The sequence below is a fragment of the Dermochelys coriacea genome, chromosome 5, assembly GCF_009764565.3.
Source record: "Dermochelys coriacea isolate rDerCor1 chromosome 5, rDerCor1.pri.v4, whole genome shotgun sequence".
Lineage (NCBI taxonomy): Eukaryota > Metazoa > Chordata > Testudines > Dermochelyidae > Dermochelys > Dermochelys coriacea.
The window spans coordinates 5,080,351-5,096,564 of record NC_050072.1 but is presented as its reverse complement, the minus strand read 5'-3'; the positions used below and the strand labels follow the sequence as shown (position 1 = coordinate 5,096,564).

The 16,214-nt window shown below is 45.5% G+C and overlaps 1 protein-coding gene across 5 annotated transcripts in view; it reads left to right on the top strand.

The window, feature by feature from the left end:
* The first annotated feature begins 5,442 nt into the window (after positions 1-5,442).
* The window catches only part of UBAP1 (ubiquitin associated protein 1), a 62,768-nt gene continuing 51,996 nt past the window's right edge, over positions 5,443-16,214 (top strand). Inside the window, exon 1 of one of the 5 annotated variants that reach the window (XM_038402169.2) lies at positions 5,443-5,740. The gene's annotated coding sequence lies outside the window, so the exon portion shown is untranslated. Of the gene's footprint in view, positions 5,741-9,086; positions 9,204-16,214 lie in introns of those variants that run through there. The other 4 variants (XM_038402174.2, XR_005292998.2, XM_038402173.1 and 1 more) reach the window with 4 other exon arrangements.

The following is a 16,214-nucleotide window of genomic DNA, read 5'->3' as shown; positions in this document are numbered from 1 at the left end:
TCCTTGTGAATGCTGCCCCGCTGCCCGGGAGAATCCCACCCAACTATAAGCGGGGGAATCGTCCCGCTCTTGTGGGGAACTTTCCTGGCTTCTGCACTACCCCAGTGAAGTGGGCTAGCGAAAGGATCTGAGTCCTCGCTCCCACTTCCTTTACCCAGTGGCCTCCCTGCCCTTGTGGACTCCCCTTCCACTCCTGTCTGGCAGAGTCCTCGTAACCCCAACAAGGCTGGGCCCAGGATTCCTGGGGGGCTCGACCCCCAACCCTGCTGCGGTCACCTAGGACAGGGGCTAGGGTGTCCCCACTCCGGGTCCTCTCTCTGCACTGGGCACTTCTCTGACCCACTGACCATTACATACAATTTGAAGCAAATGCAAGTTATGTAATCACCAATTAATTTTAAAAAGAATAAGGGGAAATGGGAAAGGTTAAAGGAAACACATCACCCTGCTCTGTGGCAGGGAACATCACAGACAGTGTCTCTGGAACGTCAGGGCAGTTCACAATCTGTTCCTTGTAAGCCCCAGGCCTCCTGCTCAGGCCCTGGCTGTGCTGCAGGGATCTGCGGGTTGGACACTTGCTCTGGTGGTGGCCACACGCTCTCAGGCTCTAAGTGGTCGGACCCTTCTTCGGACCCCAGTGTCGCCCCCGCCCTGTCGGGGTTATGATCCAAGCCTGGCCTGCAGAGCCCCTTGGTTGAAGCGTCTCCCTGTGCTGGGCCTCTGCCCAGGGTCCCCCTCGGCCTCCCCAGCTGCTCACCGCAGCTCCAGACTGCTCCAGCCCCAGCTCCACCACTCGGTCTCAGCACAGCTGCTGCTGCTCTGCCTCCCGCTCCCTGGGCTGCTTCTCCGCCCTCTGGCTCTGGTTGCTGCAGCTCTGCTCCCAGGACAGGTCTGCTCTCTCTGGGCTGGCCCTCCGGCTTTGGGGCTGCAGCTCTGCTCCCAGCACAGGGTGCTCTCTCTGGGCTGTTTTCTGGTCCCTCTGGATCTGGCCCAGCTCTGCTCCCAGCTCAGCTTGGGCCCCTGCTTTCTCCTTAGCTCCCCCACTCTGTCTGACCCAGGCAAATCCAGCTCACATGGAGGACGGGATTTCCCTGGCCTCCTGACTCGCTGATTAGCCTGCCCGCCCTGTCATTCAGGCTCACCTCTCCCCATTGTTCCTGGGGGCTGTCAGTCTCAGGGTCCTGATTCCCCATCCACCCTTCCGTCTTTTTAGTACTGGGAGCCAGCAACTAAAACACCCCCACTGAATGTTAGTAAGGGGGCAACAGTCCCCTTACACAACCACAGCGCAACCCTCCTGAATGCTGCACCCTGTTTGTGGCACCCCTTGGGATAGCCTGGCTGCTGCATCCCATCCTTATGCAGATCCCATTCCCAAAGGAACATTTGGTCGCTCCAGACACTGTTTCCCCAGGAGACAGCTCCTGCCAATCTCATCCAGCTATCCTGACTGCATTGGGGAAGAGCGAGGTAACAGAGAAGGGAGGGTGTTTGCAAAGTCATCACAGCTCAGCCTCTGTAGACTGCAAAGGTCACTCTGCAGCTCCCAATAACAGTAACTAGTTGGGCAAGTTTCCCCCACCATGAGCCCCAGTCACGTCTGGCTTGTCACAGCCACAATATGTGAAAAATAGGGTTTTTTTAAGCCATCCTAGTTCTGGAATAAGCAGTTAACTTGCCTCTGATTCGGAATGTTAGTAAAACAGAAGCTGTGGATAACAGTCCTTGATTACGCTACACTTTTATGTAGTTATAAATGTAGGGAACAATGTATTATACAGGCAACTTTCCCAGGAGGATGCATATTTTGCTGTACATATATAATCTATGAGAATCTGTTGGATCTATGCTGACGTACACCAGCCAAGGATCTGGCCCATTGCGTATAAGCTGTGGGAGCATATTCAGAACTGCCACATTCTAAGTATCTCCCTGAGTGAAATTTTGGCAGATGTGAGCACGTGAATTGAGGGTTGTTTTTTTTTTATTCAGCCTGTCACCTCCTAACTAATAATAAACTCATGCTAGTACTCCTTTGGAGATAGGTCAGTTTTACAGATGAGGAAATTGCAGTACATATAGGAAATGTGACTTTCCCAAGGTCACTCAGTGGCAGAGCTGAGCAGGAGAATGCCGGAACCTTGACTCTCTGCCTTTGTGCATTCATTGAGATCGCTTAGCTCCAAGGGGACTATTCACATGCTTAAAACTTAGCATGTGCACAAATCTTTCCAGGCCTGTGATAGGTGCACTCACTGCTATTGTCTCCTCCTGGCTGTCCTTTTTGTTCTCAGATTCCTGGCTTATATAGGCCCTGCCTGTTCCTGCCCAGCTGAGCCTTTTCTAATTAAATCCCCCCTCCCTTCTCCAGGTGCAGCCTGGGTATTTAATTGATCATTTAAGCCCTCCAAGCCTTGGGTGGGGTAGACACCCCCTCACAGAGCCTGAGAAGACAACTTACATGAAAAATGAGGAGAGACACAGTCAAATATTTATAATTTCATATAAATGTGCTTTTTGTTCTTATTAATGAAGTCAGCTATCCTAATGCAACCATCACCCTAGTTTAATATTGTTTTTCCACCTCTGATTCTGATATGAAACCTCACTATAGCATTTTGCTGTTATTTTCTCTGCTGAGAAGTGGGGAGATACTACTTGCATTTTGTGTATAGATTATATGGGAAATGCAAATTTCTGAGGTTCTGCTGAATTTATAATACAAATCCTAAACCCACTGCTTTCCTTTTATATATGATAAATCAACTTGTAAGATATTGTTTCCTTGCCAATTTCAGGTAGGAGAGGCTGCTGCAGGCTGGGCTCTCTCTCTCTCTCTCTCTCTCTCTCTTTTAATACTAACGCTTGCTGCAGGTCTGCCTGGAAGGCAGAGACAGATATTATTCTGGCAGTCACCATGGCTGCACTGGGGGAGAGAGACAGAAGGGCCCTTACATCATAGGCCTGAGGGTCAGGCTAGAGAAAATGAGTTGACACTATTGTGCCTATGTGGTATGAGGGGTATATTGGTAGATCATCTGCCTTCAGAGGCAGATACACATTCTTCATTCTACACTTATCCCTTTGTAGCTAGCTAACCTATGGAAGCATTACTGTTAGTCATAACATCTACTTAAAGTATCTGACTGATTTCTTGTTGGAGAATGTGATAGACATTACACCCCCAACTTCTTCCTTCACTCACAATTCAGATCCAATATGTGTTATCACATGCTAAACAATCTGTTCCACTTTGTATTTAGTTGTTATAGTCTGTGTACATTTCCCAGACCTGAAGAGCTCTGTGTAAGCTCGAAAGCTTGTCTCTCTCACCAACAGAAGTTAGTCCAGTAAAAGATAACCTCACCCACCTTGTCTCTCTAAGATCATGGGACTGACATGGCTACAACAATACTGCATGCATCCGCACCCACTCAAGCTTGAAATACTTTGTCCCAAATTCTATGTGGATAGAACCTGTGCCAGGACAGAGCCCTGCTAAAATCAGAGGTCCTATGTATGGAGCTCATTGCAGGATCAGGGCCTTAGTGATGCTTTTGACCAACTCCATCTTATTGGTAAGTCCTCTTGTTCTAAGGTATTGAAAGGTTATGTGGAATATTTTGTATTGGTTATATTGCACTAATACCTGAAATGTATGAGCTAATATGTTTTTCCCTATGTTATTTATGAAGGTGAAAATTAGAGTATTAAACAACAGAAACACAATTTTCTAAATGTCTGTTTTGAATGGATGATGAACACAGACCTTTGTACCACCTAACCAGGCTTGTGAGACCTGTGTATCACCAAGCCTCAGCCTTGTGTGGGATTTCTTATGCTGTCAGACCTGTCTCCAGAATCTCAGGCCTTTCCCTACGGCAACTTTGAAAGTGACATTGCACAGAATAGAGAAGGCAGAGATGGATCCTGTTCAAGTTCAGACTGCAAAGAAGACAATTCCTGAGCTCTTGAAACCTTCTGCTGCTTAGAGTCACGTGAAGTAAGAAGATATTCTTTTCTTGATTTAAAAGACAGGTTGTTGTTTTGTTTTTTTGGGGTCTTATAAAAAGAGAAGACTTGGGCAGAAGGAAGCCAAAAATGCCAAGGAAGCCAATTTCCACTGTAAAGAGACAGACAGAAACACCTAAGAGTAGGAAGAGGAGAATTATACCCCCACCCCCGCCATGCGCAGAAGAAGGATTGTCTAGTGATTGAGGCGCTAGCGAGAGTTCTGAGTTTGATTCCTTGCTCTTCCACAGAGTTTTTGTAAGAATCTGGTCAACGTTAATTTACAGCCCATTTTAGCCTAGGTAGTAAGAGTTTTGGGCCTATGCAGAACCCTGTTCTTAGGGAGCAAAATGAATGTTATCAAAATGAATATGCGCTTCCCTGAATATAAGATCTCCCAGTTTCTATTCTACAGTTTTGTTTCAAAAATATTGCTCTGAGGACAGTGTATAAATTGCTTAGTTTCTTTGCCTCAGTGCCCCAGCTGTGCAATGGGGATCTACCTTCCAGGGGACCAGGGAGGATAAACACACTACAGACTGAGGAAACAAAGAACAGGGGGAAGGATAGTTCAGTGGTTTGAGTACTGGCCTGCTAAACCAGGGTTATGAGTTCAATCCTTGAGGGGGCCATGTAGGGAGCTGGGGCAAAATTGGAGATTGGTCCTGCTTTGGGCAGGGGCTTGGACTCAATGATCTCCTGAGGTCCCTTCCAACCCTGAGATCCTATGAACAGGAGTACTTGTGGCACCTTACAGACCAACACATTTATTTGGGCCCACAAAAGCTTATGCTCAATAAATAAATGTCAGGTTTCAGAGTAGCCGCCGTGTTAGTCTGTATTCGCAAAAAGAACAGGAGGACTTGTGGCACAAATTTGTTGAGCATAAGCTTTCGTGAGCTACAGCTGCTTTAGCTTATGCTCGGATAAATTTGCTAGTCTGTAAGGTGCCACACGTCCTCCTGTTCTTTTTGCAGATACGGACTAACGCGGCTGCTCTGAAACCCTACGCCTGAGAGGTGCTCAGACACTGTGGGAATGGGGGGGCTGTACCTTCCACCCAGAAAGAGGCACCGGAGGCACCCCTTCCTCCAGCCACAGGGTGGGGCACTAACCCCCAGCTCTGCCCTAACCCTTTTTCAGTTATGGAGCTCGACGCAGCTCCAGAGGGTCAGTATCATCAGCTCTGATTTACAGAAGGGGAAACTGAGGCACAGAGCGGGCAGGTGGCAGAGCTGGGCCCAGAAGCCCAGGGTGCAGAGTCCCGGCTGAGGGCACCTTGCACTAGCCGCAATGCCCCCCCCCCATGACCCCATGCGGGGGGCGGGAGGGCTCCCTCCTCAGGAGGGGTTGGGAGGAGCCAACAGCGGCTCCGGCTTAAGGTGGGGGGCGGGGGAGGCACTTGCCTCCCCCGTCAGCGCCCGCGCCCCGCCCTCGGCCCTCGCCCTGGGGGCGGAGCCAAATCCAAGCCCCGCCCCTCCGCCCCGATTCGCGAGGGCAGATGTCATCGCGCGCCGCCTCCTCCGATTGGCCGGCGAGGTCAGGCGTCTGGCGGGGGTACGCAGCACGTCGCCGAGGGGGATGGGAGGGGAGCTGTGAGGTCAGAGACACAAGATGGCGTCACCCCGTCGCGGCTCCGGAGCTGGGGACGCTGCTCGGGCTTCCTAGGGGAGGGGCGAGGCCGAGAGCGACAACCGGAGCCGTCAGGGGGACCGGGGGCGCCGCTCAGGTGAGTGTGGGCCCCGGGAAGGTCCGTGTCCCCCCGATCCTGAGCGGGGAGCCTCTGTCTGTCCGTCCGTCCGTCCCTCGCCCCCCATCCTGAGCGGGGAGCCTCTGTCTGTCCGTCCGTCCGTCCCTCGCCCCCCATCCTGAGCAGGGAGCCTCTGTCTGTCCGTCCGTCCCTCCCCCCTCCCCGATCTTGAGCGGGGAGCCTCTGTCTGTCCGTCCGTCCGTCCCTCGCCCCCCCATCCTGAGCGGGGAGCCTCCGTCCGTCCGTCCCTCCCCCCCTCCCCCATCCTGAGCGGGGAGCCTCCGTCCGTCCGTCCGTCCGTCCCCCTCCCCCGATCCTGAGCGGGGAGCCTCCGTCCGTCCGTCCGTCCCTTGTCCCCCCATCCTGAGCGGGGAGCCTCCGTCTGTCCGTCCGTCCCCCCCCCCCCCCCCATCCTGAGCGGGGAGCCTCCGTCCGTCCGTCCCTCCCCTCCCCCCATCCTGAGCGGGGAGCCTCCGTCCGTCCGTCCGTCCGTCCCCCTCCCCGATCCTGAGCGGGGAGCCTCCGTCCGTCCGTCCGTCCCTTGTCCCCCATCCTGAGCGGGGAGCCTCGTCTGTCCGTCCCCCCCTCCCCCCCCATCCTGAGCGGGGAGCCTCCGTCTGTCCGTCCGTCCCCCCCCCCCATCCTGAGCGGGGAGCCTCCGTCTGTCCGTCCGTCCCCCCCTCCCCCCCATCCTGAGCGGGGAGCCTCCGTCCGTCCGTCCGTCCTCCCTCCCCCGATCCTGAGCGGGGAGCCTCCGTCCGTCCCCCGATCCTGAGCGGGGAGCCTCCGTCCGTCCCCCGATCCTGAGCGGGGAGCCTCCGTCCGTCCCCCCTTCCCCCGATCCTGAGCGGGGAGCCTCCGTCCGTCCCCCTTCCCCCCGATCCTGAGCGGGGAGCCTCTGTGCCACCAGATCACCCTCCTGATCCTCAGTAAAGAGCCTCTGTTACCCTCCACTCTCCTCATGCACCCCACATCTCCCCTATATCTAGAGTGCAAGGTCTCTCATTCCCCTACTTCTCCTGCACGATGACGCCTTCTTCTCCCTATCTTGAGCAGGGTCTCGTTAGCCCTCCCATGCAGGCCAGGTTCTCCCCTGCCCCCTATACTTTTTGGGGAGCCTCTTTTATTTTTCCTTATTGCACATAGCTATCTATACCCCCTCATGGCTTTAGTAGGGAGTCTGAGTTATACACACATCCTCCTATTTCTCTCCCCCCCCCCCCATACTGACTGGAGACTGATTTCCCTCTTGGCAGACAGTGAGGGCTTGATGTTCCTCCCCTGGGGAACTGAGGGATTTATTTCTTCCTCCCCTGTCGAAAGCACACCTTTGGCTCTCAATGGCTACCACACTTTCCAGCTGTGCATGGCTGGGGGTACCTGTCTCCACTTCCGCTCCTTGTTTTCAAGCCTGCTGCCATTTTCTCTGCCCTGGTCTTCCCGGGCAGGCTGCAGGCCGGGACTCATCTTGTTGACTTGCTGGCCTGTCCCAGTGCTGACATGGTTGAGCGTAGTCAAGTGAAACTTCCTTTTCCTGAGTCACAGTCTTGCTTCACCCAGTGTGAGTCGTTTTCCTACTCACAGGATTTCGTTACTCTGTCTGGAAGAAGGTTCTTATGTCATTGAGGCACTTCAGCTAAAGGAGGCTGCACTGTAAGCACGAAAACAGTACTGTCTCCCTTTGATGTTCAGCTGTGAATTGATGAATGACACCTAGGTGCTGACTGCCACCTTTAAAATGCTTATGGTTATTAGAGCAATTGGGTTAGTTGGCCCGGACCAGGCTCCTAAATGGCAATCTGTGCCCCAGCGTGCTCACAGTCAAGGTTTGTAACAAGACATAGCAGGTGGATGGAACAGACAAATAGGGTGATAGAGAACAAGCAACATTAAAACAGGCGCGTGTATTACAAAATAGGCAGTGTACCTGGCTTGTCCACTGCTTAGCCGTTTTCAGATGGTAATGGTCTCTAGGCATTGGTAATGGTCTCTGATAGGTAATGCCTCTGTGGACAGATAGGTAAACAGACACAGAAGTTAAGTGTCTTGCCCATGCTTTCGCAGGAAGTCTGACAAACAGAGCCACAAAACTCAGTTCTCCTGACTCTCAGTCCTGGATTGGATGTAAAAATTGTTCCCAAAGTTTAAATGTCATTTCTCTTGTGCTGTATTTCATAACTAACAAGTGAATGTTGCCAAAAGTAAAAACTCTGTCAGGAATCCCAAAGTTGAGGATTTGATTAAAAGATGTCTAATTACTATAAACATTTGGCAGGGTTTTAAAATTTTAATGGTATTGTTTTTAGTTTGGATGTAAACATTCCTTTGTGATATTTGTAATCAGCATTGTTCTGATTCATATGTCATAAAGTGAAAGTGACTAGAAACAAAAGTGAAAGTTTCTAGACTTAATTACATCTGAACTCAGTGAAACACAAAAAATAAACATAAAGGAGAAAATTAAATCAGAGTTTTTCAAAAATTTCAGGCAATGTCCCAACACTCTCACAGATCTTGGGAGACAGGCCAGTCCTTGCTTACAGACAGCCCCCAACCTGAAGCAAATACTCACCAGCAACCACACACCACACAACAGAACCACTAACCCAGGAACCTATCCTTGCAACAAAGCCCGTTGCCAACTGTGTCCACATACCTTGAAGTCTTTAAACCATGGTTTGAAGACTTTAATAGCTCAGACATAGGTGAGAGGTTTATCGCAGGAGTGGGTGGGTGAGATTCTGTGGCCTGTGTTGTGCGGGAGGTCAGACTAGATGATCATAATGATCCCTTCTGACCTTAATATCTATGAATCTATGAATGTTAATAACACAGATAAAGAAATAATCTGTCAGTTTTCCTTTTAATATGAGATTAAATTAGATTTGATCTTCCATTTTTTTTTAAATAGTTTTAATTTAAATTGCATTCTGTTAAGGAAAAAAGTTTGAGTACCTTAAAAGAAAACTAATCTTGTAGCTGGAGAGGTAGACAAATCTTACTGGATTTTTAGAAACTGTGATTGTACCTTTAAAGACCTTGTGGAAGAAGACATAATTAGAGCTTGTTGGGAATAGTTTTCCATAAAAAAACACCAATTCATCAAAACCAGAACTTTTTGTGGGAATGTACTAGTTTCAACAAAAGTTTTGGTGTGAAAAGTTTCTTAAGTCCACGGTGGAATTTCTGGTCAAACCGAGAGTGAGAAAATGAAGCATAGATAATAGACCAGTGGTTAGGATACTTAACTGTGATGTGGGAAACCTGGGTTCAGGCTCCTACTCCTATGTATATTTATTGAAACAAAGTGGGACATTTTCAACAGGAGATTGAGACTCATTGAGATTGGGATATACAGAAGAATGGCAGAGTGGGGACTTGACCCTCGGTTTCCCACATCTCAGAGAAGTGCCCCGACCTCCAGGCTGTTAGCTGTTCTGAGGTGGGTCTCTTTTTTTTGTGGAGAAATGTTTCTGTTTTGTTCCAAGGAGGAGCAGGGGAAAAAATTGAAATCTCAAAATCTTCATGGGATGGGAAAACTGTTTTCTGCCCAGCTCTAGTCATAATCATCCAAGATATGGTGCTGAAAGGGCTTGCTATTAATCTAAGAGGTGGAGTTTGTAGCTGGGAAGGTAGGCATTACCATACTGGACCAGATCCAAATCCCTCTAGTCTAGTATCTTGCCCACCAAGTGATGGCAGGTGCAAGAACCTGACAGTAGGCAGATGAAGTAATCTGCCCCCACAATAGGTCTCATTCTGATCTGTAATGGTTAGAGAATGACTTAAATTCTGAAGATTTCAGAGTAGCAGCCGTGTTAGTCTGTGTCCACAAAGAGAAAAGTAGTACTTGTGGAACCTTAGAGATTAACAAATTTATTTGAGCATAAGCTTTTGTGAGCTACAGCTCACTTCATCGGATGCATGCAGTAGGTAATACAGTGAGGAGATTTTATATACACAGAGAACATGAAACAACGGGTGTTACCATACACACTGTAATGAGAGTGATCAGGTAAGGTAACAGAGTAGCAGCTGTGTTAGTCTGTATTCACAAAAAGAAAAGGAGTACTTGTGGCACCTTAGAGACTAACAAATTTATTTGAGCTTTAGCTTTCGTGAGCTACAGGCTACTGAATGCATCCGATGAAGTGAGCTGTAGCTCACGAAAGCTTATGCTCAAATAAATTTGTTAGTCTCTAAGGTGCCACAAGTACTCCTTTTCTTTTTTCAGGTAAGGTAAGTTTTTCCTAATGTCAAACCTAAACCTCCCTTGGTGCAATTTAAACCCATTGCTTTTCATGCTATCCTCAGAGGTTAAGGAGAACAATTTTCCTTCCTCCTCTCTCGTAACAACCTTTTACATTCTTGAAAATTTATATCCCCTCCTAGTCTTCTCTTTTCCAGACTAAACAAACCCAGTTTTTTCAATCTTCCCTTGTAGGTCATGTTTTCTAGACCTTTAATTATTTTTTGTTACTCTTCTCTGGGCTTTCTCTAGTTTGTCCACATCCTTCCTGAAATGTGGTGCCCAGAACTGGAAACAAAACTCCAGATGAGACCTAATCAGCGCAGAGTAGAGAAGAAGAATTATTTCTCGTGTTTTGCTTACAACACTCCTGCTAATATAACCCCAGAATGATATGTTCTTTTTTTGCAACAGCGTTATGCTGTTGACTCATATTTAGCTTGTGGTCCACTATGACCCCCAGATCCCTTTTCGCAGTACTGCTTGCTAAGCAGTAATTTCCCCTTTTGTATGTGTGCAACTGATTGTTCCTTCCTAAATGGAGTACTTTGCATTTGTTCTTATTGAATTTCATCCTATTTACTTCAGACCATTTCTCCAGTTTGTCCAGGTCTTTTTCAATTTTAATGCTATCCTGCAAAGCACTTACAACCCCTCTCAGCTTAATATCATCTGCAGACTTTATAAGTGTACTGTCTATGGCATTATCTAAATAATTGATGAAGATATTGAACAGAACCGGACCCCACTTGTTATGGCCTTCCAGCATGACTGTGAACCACTGATGATTACACTCTAGGAATGGTTTTACAACCAGTTTTGCACCCACCTTTTAATTAATACCTACCACAGAACAGGCCCAACAAAGAAAATAAAAGAATGCCACTAGCCATCACCTTCAGCCCCCAACTAAAACCTCTCCAACGCATCATCAAGGATCTACAACCTATCCTGAAGGAGGACCCATCACTCTCACAGATCTTGGGAGACAGACCAGTCCTCGCTTACAGACAGCCCCCCAATCTGAAGCAAATACTCACCAGCAACCACACACCACACAAAAGAACCACTAATCCAGGAACCTATCCTTGCAACAAAGCCCGTTGCCAACTCTGTCCACATATCTATTCAGGAGACACCAACATAGGGCCTAGTCTCATCAGCCACACCATCAGAGGCTTGTTCACCTGCGCATCTACCAATGTGATATATGCCATTATGTGCCAGCAATGCCCCTCTGCCATGTACATTGGTCAAACTGGACAGTCTACGTAAAAGAATAAATGGACACAAATCAGACGTCAAGAATTATAACATTCAAAAACCAGTCGGCGAACACTTCAATCTCTCTGGTCACTCGATTACAGACCTAAAAGTGGCAATTCTTCAACAAAAAAACTTCAAAAACAGACTCCAGTGAGAGACTGCTGAATTGGAATTAATTTGCAAACTGGACACAATTAACTTAGGCTTGAATAAAGACTGGGAGTGGAGGGGTCATTACACAAAGTAAAACTATTTCCCCATGTTTATTTCCCCCCTACTGTTCCTCACACATTCTTGTCAACTGCTGGAAATGGCCCACCTTGATTATCACTACAAAAGGTTTTTTTTTTTGTTTTTGTTTCTCCCCCCCATCCCCCCCTTTGCTAGTAATAGCTCACCTTACCTGATCACTCTTGTTACGGTGTGTATGGTAACACCCACTGTTTCATGTTCTCTGTGTATATAAAATCTCCCCACTGTATTTTCTACTGCATGCATCCGATGAAGTGAGCTGTAGCTCATGAAAGCTTATGCTCAAATAAATTTGTTAGTCTCTAAGGTGCCACAAGTACTCCTTTAAATTCTGAAGCATGAGGTTAATATCTCTTTCACAAAATTTATCATTAATCTTGATATTCCTATAGTATCCAGTTCTCTTTTGAATCTTAAGCTCTTGGCCTCAAGAACTTCCTGTGGCAGTGAGTTCCAGAGTTACTTAAACTACACATGTGGGGAAAAAGACATGTTTTGCAAAATAGTATTTCCTTTTATCAGGTTTAAATTCCTCACCTTTTAAATTTAATTGATTGTTCCTTTGTGCTATGAGTAGTCTCAGCAGGATTAGATTTTTACTGGTAATTATTGGTAAACATCAATTTGTCTGTATGCACATAAACTAATTGTCAATAAAAATATTTTCTATCAGACTTTATCTGTAAATTCTAAGAAAAATGTTGCTTGAGAACTTAAGAGTTTGATTTAAGCATATTGAGCTTGTATGTTTTGACATGTGATGTTGACCTTTGGGTTTTAATAGTTCTGAAACTTTAACTTTTTGGATCTCAGCACCTACTGTCATTACACTTTTGTGCAAACCCCTCCATTCTCTTTTCCCCCATAGTTTCCTGCAACTGTGAACATTTAAATTGATTAAAATAGAAAAAAAATGCTTTAAAAATAAGAATCATATCTGTCAATTATTATAAAAATCAAATTCTGCCAAACCTAGTTATGAGACAAGGAGAACAGAGCCTCGCAAATTTCCTTTTCTAGCCCATTCATCATTTTATATACTTTTGTCATGTCCTCCCTTTTTCATCGTTTGTTAGGTAAACAATCCCTGTCTTATGACCTTTTCAGATGAGTTTCCATGGCTTTGACTATCGGCTACTGTTTGACAGGATCTCTGCCCTAAAGATCTTAGTTTTGTTAAGACACAGGACAGAACAATTCAACCCAGTATGTGTGATGTGTTAAAGAATTTCTGGAGGGGCTATAATATTAAAGCTCTGTGAGAAATGTATTTACAGAGAGATATGTAGGAAAAGAGGGAGGTTATTTGAGAACAGTAAAAGAGCTGTTTTGCTTTACAAGAACTTCTCTGTGTCATGACAGAACTGTTTGGTTTCTTGTCCCTCTGCTTTATATTTACCTACCCCGATGCCCTAGGAAGGAAAAACCATTAGTTTATGGAGCGTGCTCTGTAATCTACCTCTGGGATTGCAGTTGATTGATACAAAATTGAGCACACAGTACCTCCATGTTAATCACCGAGGTGGCTAATCCTCTATGGTATGCTGTTGCATTGCTTAGTGCCAAGGTTCTTTGATATGGTCTGAGTATGCAGTGTTTGAGTGTGTAGTATTTGAGTAAATCCCTAAATTCAGTATCCTTAATGACCAGTTGCAGTTGATGCATTCTTGAGACAAGAGGGTCTGTTCAGAAAAGCCAGTTTTGGTTTTTTGGTTTTTTTCCTTTTTAAAGTAGGAGAGATCAGATTTGAGTTGTTCTAAATCTTTGCTTCTGTTGGGTATTTCAATAAATGCTAGATTATCTGAGAAAGCTCATGGAAAATAGGCTATGTGAGTTTTAAAAGGACTGCCTTTACACTCTGTAATTTAAGTTGATTGTACTGTTTTCCTTAAAGCAGCTGCAGGCTTTATTCAGGATCCTTAAACTTGTGGAATACTTGTAAAATACAGGAGTCTTGAAATGCTGTGTTGCATCCACTGCCTTATGATTAGGGTTAGAACAGAAATTTATGACTAATGCATTATATTTTTAGCTGTCTTATCAGCAACTCTGACATCATAGGAGTAATAGTTTAACTGGGAAGCTCAATAGCTTACGAGGACATGAATCACACCCCTGAAGTCGTCATTGCTTCTGCTGCTAGAAAACAGGCTGAATGTGAGCTATACTTAAAAAGCTATTTGGCTGGTGGTACTGGATAGTTCAGAGAGTGATAATGGGATCAGGAGTTTTTAACTGCTAGTTAGAGTCCAACCTATGTTTATAGGCACCTGAATTCATTCCATATGATGTTTGCAGTGCTGTAGCCGTATTGGTCCCAGGATATTAGAGAGACAAGGTGGGTGAGGTAATAATATCTTTTATTGGACCAATTTCTGTTTTTTTGGTGACAGACACAAGCTTTTAAGCTAAACAGTGCTCTTCTTCAGGTCTCTGAAGAAGAGCTCTGTGTAGCTCCAAAGCTTGTCTCTCTCACCAACAGAAGTAGGTCCAATAAAAGATATTATTAGCGCACCCACTTTGTCTTCCCATACAATGGCTGTCTGGTAGCCTGTGTGAAGTCAGTTTGGTTAAGTCCAGTCTGAGTGAACAGATGTACACACACAAAAAGCATTTCTACAGTTGGCTCCACTTATTGATAGCCATTTTGATATGTGGTCTCTTGAGGTTATGAAGTCTTGGGTCTGGTCTGCTCTACAGAGTTAGTTTGTTGCAAGGCAGCTTATGTCAACCTAACTATGGAAATGTCTATACTTAAATTTTGCTCCTGCCGATGTAACTGCCCAGCTATGCCTGCTTAATTACGCCACCTTCTCGAGTGACGTAGAGTCAAGGTCGATGTTGTTAGGTCAACGGAGTGTCAGTGTAGACACTGCGTTGCTTATGTCGACTTACTGGCTTTCAGGAGTCATCCCACAATGCCCCACCCTGGCAGTACAATCGATACAAGCGCTCCTGGTGAGGATGCACACCGCTGACACACAGACCAAGTGTAGATATGCACAATGATGTCATTACTGTATGCTGACATAAGTTAGATTGACTTAATTTTGTAGTGTAGTGATGGCCTTAACCTTCTTCCTTCCAGTCCTGTCTGAGGAAGTGATGCTTCTAGATGTGGAGGCATATTGGCATGACAGTGCCTATGTTACAGCTGTTCTAGGGATAGAGGACAGGATTCTTAGGCTTTCAGTTTGGTATGTTTCACCAACAATAAACTCCTTAAAATAAAAATATCTTCATAAAATCTTAGACTTCTTGTTAAGCACCATGTAAAAGAATCCTATATATGACTTGGGATTTAGGTTTCCATTCACTCTTGCAGAACAACTAGATGCTACCTGGATATCATCAATTTTGTTTTCATGCACTACATTATATTTCTGTACAAAGACAAGCTGAAATGGAAGTATAGTACTTCTAGTTATACAGTTTAGTAGAGATGGGAATTTGTAAGAATGGGAAAATTACCTTTAATGGAACACATTGAGTTGAGAGTGTGGGAAATGGATCTAGTTGTGCTGTGCTCTATGCAACCTAGGAAAAAGAGTATCTGGCATCTTAGTTTCTAATTAAGCATTAGAGCACTGACTTTGAACCTGGGTCTCCCACATCCTATTCCCTGCTCTGCTGTGAACTTCCTGTGTGCCCTGGGCAAATCATGTAGCCTCTTTGTGCTTCAGTTCCCGATCTGTAAAATGGGCATAATAATGCTTTCCTACCTCATAGGGGTGTTGGGAGGATAAATACATTAAAGACTGTGAAGTGCTTTGAGATCTACTGATGTAAAGTGCTATATAAGAAATAGACATTACTATTATTCATCATTATTAAACAAAAATACAGTAGAACCTCAGTTACTAACACCTTGGGAATGGAGGTTGTTCATAACTCTGAAATGTTCGCAACTCTGAACAAAACATTATGGTTGATCTTTCAAAAGTTTACAACTGAACATTGACTTCACACAGCTTTGAAATTTTACTATGCAGAAGAAAAATGGTACTTTCCTTTTATTTTTTAGTAGTTTATATTTAACACAGTACTGCACTGGATTTCCTTTGTTTGTTTGTTTTGGACTCTGCTGCTGCCTGATTGTGTACTTCCAGTTCCAAATGTGGTGTGTGGTTGACTGGTTAGTTAGTAACTCTGTGTTCATAACTCTGAGGTTCTACTGTATAATTAAACATGGAAAAAAATAAATCCCCCCTATATCCCTCATGGAAACATCAGGTAAAAGAAGTGTTTAAAAATAAAAAAAGGGGGGGGGGGAAATTATAGTAATACAAAAAAAGGGCAGTTCCTTCTCAGTGGTTACTGTGTCCTTAAAGACAGGTTTCAGAGTAGCAGCCGTGTTAGTCTGTATTTGCAAAAAGAAAAGGAGTACTTGTGGCACCTTAGAGACTAACAAATTTATTTGAGCATAAGCTTTTGTGAGCTACAGCTCACTTCATCGAATGCATTTCGATGAAGTGAGTTGTAGCTCACGAAAGCTTATGCTCAAATAAATTCGTTAGTCTCTAAGGTGCCACAAGTACTCCTTTTCTTTTTGTGTCCTTAAAGTTTTGCTTCTCTCCATGATGTTTGCATATCATTGTGATGTAAACTCCTCACAAGACTGGACTTGAGTTACTAATTAACATTATTGACAGATAGGAAGCTCTTTGTATTTACAGTTCTGCGGTC